Below are 9,240 nucleotides of genomic sequence, written 5' to 3' on the forward strand. Positions count from 1 at the left end.
TCAGCGCGTCAAAAGCCTGCTGGCAGGCTGGAGTCCATTTAAGGAGCGCGCCTGGATTTTTTGATCGTCGAGTATCCCCCTGAGCTTTGGTTTTTAATAAGTCAGTGAGGGGGAGGGCGATTTCCGCAAAATTTTCGGCAAATGCCCGATAGAAATTGGCGAAGCCAAGGAAACTTTGTAATTGGCGTTGCGTGCGTGGGGGTTCCCAGGCGACAATGGCTTCCACTTTTGCTGGGTCCATTTCAATCCCCCCTGCTGAAATTCGGTAGCCGAGATAATCAATGTGGGACTGATGAAAAGCACATTTGGATAATTTAGCATGCAACTCAGCTTTTTGGAGTTTAGCAAGCACTTGACGCACCAGGTGAACATGTTCTGCCATAATTCAATATAAATCAATACATCATCCAAATATACTAACACCCCCTTAAACAGGTGGTCATGCAAGACCTCATTGATGAGCTGCATAAATACCCCAGGTGCCCCTGCCAACCCAAAAGGTAACACTTTGTATTGAAAAGCCCCCAGAGGACAGTTGAATGCTGTTTTCCACTCGTCCCCTTCCCTTATGCGAATGCGAAAATAGGCCTCCCTCAAATCCAGTTTTGAGAAAATCTTGCCTCTGGCCAGATGTGCTAACATGTCCTTGAGGAGGGGCAAAGGATATTTGTTTAATATTGACACTGCATTGAGCCCCCAGAAATCTGTACATAGCCTCAACGAACCGTCCTTTTTAGGTCTAAATAGGACAGGTGCCCCCACCGGAGAGCTGGCTGGCTCAATAAAACCCCGGGCCAGATTCTTATCAATAAACTCCCGCAATGTGGCCAACTCTTTCGGGGACATGGCATAGATTTTTGGGTTAGGCAACTTTACATTGGGTAACAATTCAATAGCACAATCAGTCTTTCAGTGAGGGGGAGGCGATCTGCCTCCTTTTCGCCAAACACATCTGCGAAGTCCTGATATTGGACCGGCAGTCCCTCTAGTGGCTCCAGCGTTTGAATTGTGGTGGTGGCTGCCCGCCCCCCTTCATTGTCCTCCAACAAATCCTTTTCTGGCACCTTATAAAATCCATCAGCGAACATCACAGTTCTATGCAGCCAGTTGATAGCCAGATTTTGCTTGACAAACCAGGGCATCCCCAGGATGACCAATAGGCCCCCCACCGGTGCTATTACAAAGGGTAATTTCTCCCAGTGAGTTCCCATTTGCAACGCCACCAGTCTGGTGGAGTGGGTTACTAGTTTTCCCCCCACCATAGTCCCGTCAAGTTGGGTAAAAATCATTGGTCGCTGCAACGGGAACCTGGGAAGCTCTAATGCGGCTACCAGATCGGGGTGCATCAGGGATCGTGAGCAGCCTGAGTCCAGCATTGCCCACACTTCCACAGTTCGGGTACTGGAGCCCAATTTTACCTTGACCGTCAGGGTAGGAAAATTCCCACTCACCGAATCGTGGTCGCGCCCCTCTCCTTCCACCTGCCCTAGGGCGCCGTTCAGGGCAGGTAGCTGGCTTTTCCCGCCGGTTGTTCGAAGTCCAGCTGTTCCTCCTCTCCTCCAAATTGGTGATCGTCAGGGTCGTCCTCCACGCGGGCAGCTCTCACCTTCCTTGGTACTGAAGGGGACTTGCTGGATGCCTTCCCAGGTCACTCCTCAGATCTCTTTCTTGGGCACGCCGCTGCATGATGCCCTTCTTTCCCACATCGCAAGCACTGGCCTTTCGTAAAATGGCGTTCTTTCTCCTCCTCCCAACTTTTCAACTTAGGGCGGCTTGGGAATCCCGGGGTGCGGACACTTTTACTGAACTTTCCCTGTTTCAATTCTTTATTATGGGCGAACGTCTCCAGGGCATCTTCAGCACTACCGGCCAGCTGAATCCACCCGTACAATGTTTTCGGGTCGTCCCGTCCCAACGCCCATCGGAGGACCTCCGTCTCCAGTCCCTGTTTGAACATTTCCACTAGGGTCGACTGGGACCAGTCCTCCACCTTTCCAGCCAGGGCTTTAAACTCCAAAGCGTAGTCCGCGACGGAGAGGGATCCCTGGGAGAGCTTCCTCAACGCCCGCTTCGCCCATTCCTGGGCCAAGGGGTCTTCGAAGTGTTGTTTTAGTGCCCACAGGAACTCCTCAAACTCCTCTAGTTCTGTGGCTTCGGTTTGGCATAATTGCACATACCAATCTGCTGCCCTCCCCTTTAGCTTATTGGCGATGGCATTGATTTTGCCCAACTCGGAGCGAAAGCTTCACCCCCAGCCAGCTATATAATTTCTAGCGTTGGTAAGGAAGAAGGACAGCTTGGTAGGGTCGCCATCGAACTTCACCACAAAAGGGGGGGGGGCTCTTGCCACCTCTCTCGGCTCAGCTGGCTCCGCAAAGGCCAACGAACGCCTGCCCGTCGCCTGTGACCCTTCCTTGGTCACTCCAGGACTCTCTACCCCTCGCTTGCCGGAACACCCCAGTCCTTCTCCCCCTCGGTGGGGATGGGCACCTCACTCCCAGGTTGGGCCGTCGAGGTGGAACTTCCTCCGGACTCTCCTGCCAGGATTCCAACCCCCTGGGGTGGTCCTTTAACAGGGCAACAATAATGTCCATTTTTTCCTCCAGCGCCCTCATACGCGCAGGGGTGACCGGGGCTTCCAATGGACCCGTAGTCACTACCACCGTAGGCGAGAGTGGGATCTCCGGTTCCCAGGATGCTTGGGGTGATTCGACCTCGGAGTCTCCCTCCTCCCCGGTTCGATAGTCATCCCCTGTAGCACCGCTCACTTCAGACGGTAAACCCCGGTCCTCCGTCAGGGCACCCCGCTTATCCCGTCGGGCTGCCCTCTGAGCTCGGGAGCTCGGGACCACAAGCGCTCTTGTGGTGTCTGGTTCTCCTTCACCCTCCTCGCACGCTTGCAGTCCGGGTTATGACATCGCTAGCGTCCCTCTTCACCCAATACTTGGATGGGGCTAGCGGAAAGGTTAAAGATGATTCTCAGCTTTATGTAATGGTTGCCTACTCCAATATACTCAGTCTCACAAGCCCGAGCTTTAAGATAACTGATTTATTAAAGGAATAGTGTGCAGATACAGACAAAGCTGAGAATAAACCAAAAGCGCGCGAAATACAAATCAAATACTGTTGCTTCAGGCCAACTCTGCCCCGTGCCTCCTCGTAGCAACCACCCCATCCCAGATGTCATCCATCGTCATACACCGGCCTGGGAAAGTAACCTTGAATAGAGTCACCAACCCAGACATGCATTCCAGAGATTACAGCCACGCAGGGCTGGAAATGTCCAAGAGGGAAACATGGATTAGAAGAGTGACATGTGAAACGTTATGATGTATACAGGACATTGAAACGGAGAACATGACATTAAAGCAGCAAACTGTAACCAGCAGCAATTTTCTGCTTACATCACTTTTTGGCCCATATTCCATCTACCTTTGGGGTACCTGGGTGACCAACATTTCCTGGTGTGTTTATGTTTACAGTTGAGGAAAAAGAACATGGAGCCCTGACTGAGGCCAGAACCATCAGTGAAGAGATAAACTCATGGTGGGGAGAGATGAAAAATGGGAGCAATTGAGATATTTGGTGGCCTGGAATGACTTCATTTTACAACAATCTCTTGTGGTTCTGTCATTCTATGGAGTAGCCAGAAAAAGAGATTATTCCTACATTTAATATATCACTTTGTTTGCCCTTATTCTTTGCTGATAACCAAAAGCTAGGAACAAATGTAAGAAGGCATGCACAATCTCTGAGGAATTTTTTCCCCCATGGCTAGACATTTACAAATAACAAGTAGAAACTTGCATCTTCTTTCTTTTTTTTAAGGAAGGAAACATGAACTCTAGTCAGAAACCAGTGTTCATTTCCACAGATGCCTAACCTTTTACAACTAAATATGAAATGCTGGCTATATTTTACTTTCTATATAAGATGTTACATATGTTAGGCATTGAAACTGAGATCATAAGTGTTTGGGGTCTTTTTTGTTGTTTTTTTAGGTATCTCCAAACACCTTTATAAAAGGTATATTCTGGGATTCAGTTTTTGTAACATCTTGAGGTCATGCAAGACCTGATATTAAAATAAACATGTCATAAAAATATCATTTTTAAAAATTAATAGCAAGAAAGATTAGATTTTCATCACGATACTGCTGATATTAGTTCTAGAAAAATGGTTCCACAAATATTCTGAATATACCTTATAGTAGCATGAGCATGGAACTGTGTTTGGGGAAAGAAAGATGTGAAGACTTATTTCACATACAGAAACCTGGAACCCACAACTATCATTCCAATGAAGTATTTAGCCTCAAATCTAGTTACACTCTTAAGTGATTTGGATATTTCCAGTGGATAACCCAAACATATTCTTTTATAGTTTTAAATAAACAAATATTAAACAGGAATTTTATTAGCTGAAGCAGCAACTAAACACATGAAATGTAATGACTATGTGCTTGGTGTGTAATGTCTATATTTTTGGCATTAGGAGATTACAAATAATAACATCCTTCTTGGACTATTAGCTAGGTTCACACTAATCATGTGTGATTAACCATGGCCTGTCAAAAAGCCACAGAGTCTGGGTTAGCACAAGAAATAAGGTGAAGGTAGCACTTTTTGACTTGATAGAAAGTATAAGCCCCATTCTTTATTTCTTCCCAAAATGTTGGGACAGATGGCTCTGAGGCACCAACACAAGACCTCTTCTACTTCACTGTCTGCCTTCTGGATGGAGCAGCTGCAGGAATGGGAAGCCCTGCAAGGCCTTGTTGTCCCACAATCATAATAACTAGAGGTTGGGTAGAGGAACATTGCAAAATGTCAGGCAACAGGCTGACTGAAATCCCTTTCATTCTGCAAGCAGCAAAGGGGCTCTTTCTTTCATTCGGATGCCCTCCCTGATGTCTGAGCTGTGTGGCAGCCCTTAGTTGACCCTGGCAGATCTTGAAAAAGCTAAGTTGTCTAGTATTGAGATATAAGATCACTAGGGAATCCCAAGGCTGTAGGCTAGACTTGAGGTTGAAAAACATTCCAGAAGAAGGCAGTGCCAAGGAAGAGATAAGTAATCACCAGTTAAGCTTAACTTGAAGTGGATTTTATTTTTCCCCTCCCCTGCTTAACACTTTATCCAAGTGAAGAAAAGGCAATAGCACATGGAGCTGTTATCCCATCACCACTCCCCCAAAGCAAATGCTAGGCTCCAACTGTAGCAGCAATGGGGAATTCTGAAATTAAGGCACTAGCTCTTTATTAATGTTTGGTGCAAAGATGATAGACAGATCAAAATAGATGATAGACATAGATTAGATAGGTAGGTAGGTAGGTAGGTAGGTAGATAGATAGATAGATAGATAGATAGATAGATAGATAGATAGATAGATAGATAGATAGATAGATAGGATAAATAGATTTTTGTAATTACAAAAGCTTGATGAGAGTGCATTAACAGCTTATATCTCTGTGAAGCAGGTGATACTCCTTATACAACTATGGGGATGAAGTCACTTAGATTCCTTTAGTCTCATATTATGACAGTTCCCATGCACTACTTCTCATATAGCACTTTCAGAGGCAGGCTGTCGAAGTTATTGCCAGCTTTTATGGCACTAGAAGAGACATCAGACTAATGTTTGCTCTCTTCCATTGGGATATTTCCTTTAATTCATTCAAGTGCAGGGTGGAGGACATTAAATGACCCAGTGCACTTGCACTTCTCCAAACATCTGGAGATTGTTATTGTACTGCTCTGAATTGAAAAGAAAAGGAGACAAGGGTTTTTGTTTTAAGCAAAGGCATGGTGGTCCCAGTCAATCGAAATGGAGTATGTCCAAACAATCTGATACCTAATGGCGCACACATGGAGAAAGGCAATTATGAGACAAAAAGTATTGACACATGTGTTTTGCCATAACATGCCAGCTGTTCCCACCCTTCCAGAGACAGAGGAGAGTTTGTGTGCTTCCTGCCATTTAATACTATGATTAATTGTCGCTTTTAAGAAAATTAATGGTTGCTTTTAAGAAAATTGATCTGCCATTTAATATAAGCAGAAACCATGCAAAAAAGAGAGTTTACATCTGATTCTGGTGCCTTCCCCAGACACAGCTGTGTATGTTTCACTATTCAGAGGTCAATGGCTCAAATTATATAAGTTACATCAGTCACATCATGATAGCAATTTGTGCCATTTGTACAATATTGACACCCAAAGATATGGCCGGAAGTCCCAGTTCCCCCCTGTCCTCACAGTGCCTTTCCTGGGTACTTGGACCAAGAATGGTCACCTGAAGTGACAGCACAACTATTCTTGGCATTGTAGGGGTTCCTTCAGGTTTGGAGTTCAGGTATGGCAAACCTCCAAGGTGCTAATTTGGTCGCAAGTCAAAGACAGGAACCCAGTTCAATCCAAGGGCTGGCTTACCCTCACGAACAACCAGCAAAGTGGAAAATGGGAGTGGGCAAAGCTTCAGAATAAAGGATTACTGCAAAGACACCACTGTTTTGAGTCCACAAGACTTTCTTTCTTGGTAATGAAGAAATCAAGAGATGATTGCTCTCTAACTTCTGCACGAAGAAAAGGGTCCTTTTTCAGTGCTAGGCAAGAAACTTTCAGACCTGCATATACCCCCATATCCTCTTCTCCTTTGTGGCATTTCAGTGGGTGGCTTAAATATCTGTGTGGGCTAACGCATCTTTCACTTCCCAGATGTTCTCCAAAAGACTTCAACTTCCATAATGCTCATCCTATATAGCCAAAGCTGGTTGGAAGATTAAGGGAGTTGAAAAGTAATACATCTCAGGGGCAACAGGATAGGGAAGATTTCTTTACTTGGTAAAATGGAAGGGGGGGGGGGGGGACAGGTTGAAGTCTGAACATCTCTGAACCCAGAGATGAAGACAAAATGGCAAATCACAGCTGAGCCAGTGGTACATCTGCATATGTGGAGCACCCTCTCTCCAGAACACTGAGCTGAAGTTTACAGAGGGACATGATTCCTTCCATTTGAGGGGGTAGAAAGGGATAGCCTATGCAGTCCTATCATTCTCTGGGTTAGCTCATAATCTATCTTGATTTCTTTTAATCTTTTGTCACAGTCTCTGAAAAAACACAAGATGCTATAAAAATGATTGATAGTAGGATCCTAATACTTCATATGCCAATACAACTCTTAAAATACTCCCTCTCAAGAAAGATGAAGCCATCACCTTGTGGCAGAATGCTGGAAAGTGTTTGGCCTGAGAGATCAGAAAAATCACACACACCAGGCATTTCTAGAAAAATAAATGTATTTACAGAAAGCACAAAAACATATTTTACAAGCTGTGCATTCACACACGTGCTCAGAGAGGACTGGAGGAGGCTGTGTGTAGAAAGAAGGAAACTGAAACTAAAACAAGTCCAAGCAAGGTTCCTCCCCCAGGCAATGCAGCTTTTAACACCCAAATTGAGGATAATTAAATTCGACCTCTTCACCCTGCCGATACTTAAGAAAGTACTCAATTACCATGGTGATATTAATTTCTGTAGCAGAAAACAATATACCAAACACACCTGACTTCGTCACCTTATTCTCACTGAATCTAAGACAGTGATCACTATTTTGAAGACAAATTATTGGGGGGGAAATGTCATCTTCCTTTTAACTAAACACAGCACTGTATTATATTGCAGATTTTAGCTTCTCATAGTTTTGCTTCTTCTCCATGGCTCTTCCATCACTCTATAGCAATCAGGCCACATCCATTTCCTATCTCTTTTCCTGTTTTTCCCACTCTTTTTATTCCCTTTATTTTCTTCAGAGTCCAGCTTGACTTGGGAGATGGGGTGGGGTTGTTTTTCTGCCCTCAGGTTTGTTCAGCACATTGCCAACAGTTTAAAAATACTAATAATGCAGAGTTATATGCAACAATATCAGCACCATAATACCATATTTAAGTAGCCTGCAAGGATACTGGTAAATACCTCCCTTCTAGATTTTGCCTCCTTCACACCAGCAACATTGTATAACACCAGGTAATATCTGCCCTAAGATCTCTTAACCGAAAAGAGCTTAACTTCCACTACTGTAGAGGCTTGAATAACAGAAAACATTAAGCATGCTGGGAAACCACAGAAGACTGGTAGAAATAAAATGTGAGCAAAAAAACACAAATTAAACAATAACAAACATGAGTATGTTTAGATATTTACATTAAATATCTAAAATATACTTTCCCTGCCGGCTCCCTCAAGTCACTCTCCTGTCCTTTGAACCAACTGATGAAATGGGGGGAAGGGAGGGTGGAGGGTTTTGATTTACCGGAACACCCCGAAGCCAGTTTCCCTTTTCTTACAGATAAGTTGGTTTCATGCACAGAGAAATCTGTTTGAATGGAAAAGACTAAAACTAATATTTTGATAGCTGAGCTTGGTCTAAGGAGGTAAGGTTATAAATGCTGCCACCATAAATAAATAAAACTCAGGCAGTTTGATTTCATTACAATGAAGAAAAGACATTACTGAAGCACTCGTTGGGGAAATCTGGGGAGACGATGGACCATTAAGATCAAATTCTATCACAGGAAAACAGGCATTAAGGCAACTGAGATGTGAAAGCAAGGACATGTGGTTGTGATAACTGCCCTGCCCCAGGCTCAAAGCGGCTAACAGCACAAAGCATTACAATACTGGTTCCAATGAGAAAACAATAATCCAATAAGCTCAGAATTGCACAAGCCATGGTTTCCCCTGTGGCACTCTATGGAAGCAAAGTTGGACTTTGAAGAAACAGGATAAAAGTATTGAGATGCTTTTGAACCTTGGTGTTGGAGATGACTCCTGAGGATAACATGGACAACTAAGGAAACAAATCAATCATCGAACAAATCAATCCAGAGTTCTCAATCAAGGTACAAATAACCCAGCTCAAATTATCCTACTTCAGACACAGAGTAATGGAGTAATGGAGAGAAATGGAAGAGAAGAGGATGACCTGCAGCAAGATGGATGGACTCTGTTAGAGTGGCCATGGATGTACTGTTGTAAGATCTGAAGGACCAAGTTAGGGATAGATTGTCATGCAACAAGTCTATGTGGTCACCAAGAGTTAACACCAACTTGATGACACATAATCAAAATAATAAAATGCTACCAATAACAGCAGCAAACGTTGCATAGTACATAAATTACATGTGCTTTCAAATGTGAATCTTCAGGTCTTTGGGCAGAATGGTTACACTTTTATACTTTGCT

Source organism: Candoia aspera, chromosome 2 (assembly GCF_035149785.1).
Source record: "Candoia aspera isolate rCanAsp1 chromosome 2, rCanAsp1.hap2, whole genome shotgun sequence".
Lineage (NCBI taxonomy): Eukaryota > Metazoa > Chordata > Lepidosauria > Squamata > Boidae > Candoia > Candoia aspera.